The sequence below is a fragment of the Octopus bimaculoides genome, chromosome 21 (genome assembly GCF_001194135.2).
Source record: "Octopus bimaculoides isolate UCB-OBI-ISO-001 chromosome 21, ASM119413v2, whole genome shotgun sequence".
In the NCBI taxonomy this organism is placed as follows: Eukaryota; Metazoa; Mollusca; class Cephalopoda; order Octopoda; family Octopodidae; genus Octopus; species Octopus bimaculoides.
The window spans coordinates 19,374,115-19,375,476 of record NC_069001.1 but is presented as its reverse complement, the minus strand read 5'-3'; the positions used below and the strand labels follow the sequence as shown (position 1 = coordinate 19,375,476).

The 1,362-nt window shown below is 34.3% G+C and overlaps 1 protein-coding gene across 3 annotated transcripts in view; it reads left to right on the top strand.

Annotated features, from left to right (window-relative positions):
- Nucleotides 1–1,362, top strand: part of LOC106875721 (uncharacterized HIT-like protein Synpcc7942_1390) — an 89,250-nt gene that overhangs the window by 18,428 nt on the left and 69,460 nt on the right. The window contains exon 2 of one of the 3 annotated variants that reach the window (XM_052975524.1): nt 1,018–1,186. The exons of the other annotated variants lie outside the window; for them this stretch is intronic. The gene's annotated coding sequence lies outside the window, so the exon portion shown is untranslated. The remainder of the gene's footprint in view (nt 1–1,017; nt 1,187–1,362) is intronic. 3 annotated transcript variants of the gene reach the window in all.

The following is a 1,362-nucleotide window of genomic DNA, read 5'->3' as shown; positions in this document are numbered from 1 at the left end:
TGAAATTGGTTGTGTAGTTCTGGAGGTTTAGGGATTCACACAGACACACAGACATACAGACATACATTCTCAATTTTATATATAGATAGATAAATGCAACACTAATCTAATCGAAGTTTTGGTTTAAACTAGTGTTAAACTTTATACTATTAACTTAGTGTAAAATAGGATATCAGCTAACATTAAATATCAAATGAATTTATATAAAAATACTTATTTTACCAATAAATGTGAGAAAAACATTTAACAATATATATATAAATATATATTCGAAACGTGGAGTAGATGGAGCAGGGACAACTGATGAAGGGTAATATTCTTTATGTTGCATGTCTTGTTTCTCTGATTTTTTTTTGTTGTTCGTAAAAAAAGTTCGTTTTTTTCTCTCACTCTTACTTCCTGTTTCTGTTGTGCCTGTAATTCAAAGGGCCAGCCTTGTCACACTGTGTCACGCTGAATATCCCCGAGAACTACGTTAAGGGTACATGTGTCTGTGGAGTGCACAGCCACTTGCTCGTTAATTCTATGAGTGTGTGTTTGTGTGTGAAAAGGTGATGTCAATTTTAAAACTTGCTGCTGCTCTGAGGTCTGCTTTGTTTTATCTCACTTAATCGAAAAGATATCTTCCTGGTTTTATTGACCTTAAGGACATATCTTGGCTACAGCTTGTCTATATTTCTTGCATGACCTGATTGCAAGTTTTGTCTACAAACTAATTAAGAAAAATGTTTGAGATAATAGAGTTGTTTGGTCTCTTTGCTTCTCACATAACTGTTATATTTCTAATTTCTCTATAAATTTGAATGTTATTTTTAAAAAATACTATTTATCCAATATGTTGGATTCATCATCATCAAAATTTTACCTCTTCTATTTATACCTGTTTAAAATTTTACCAGAACTTGGTGCATTTATACTATGATGTAATCTACTATGATGTAATACATCTATAAAGGTCTGCTGAAACAGCTGTTGTAAAATTGAAACTTCATTTGTGTTCTTTTTTTATACCTACAGCACACCTAGAATCAGCCCTGAGTCAGATCTACAGTTTTACTTGGATTTGGCACTTACACATCTACAGTATCCTGCTAATACATGATACCTTCATGGTTGTTTTACCTCACTGTGAACCCTATGTTATTGCACCTAGCCGTTTCCAGGCCATGCATCTTGATGTGCCTAGGTACTAATGAATCCTGTAACTAATCTATACATATTTATATATATCACTATCATCGTCATCACTTAATGTCCTCCTTCCATGCTGGTATGGGTTGGACAGTTTGACAGGAGCTGGCCAGGCAGGAGCCTGCACCAGACTTCTGTGTCTGTTTTGGTAGGGTTTTTTATGGCTGGATA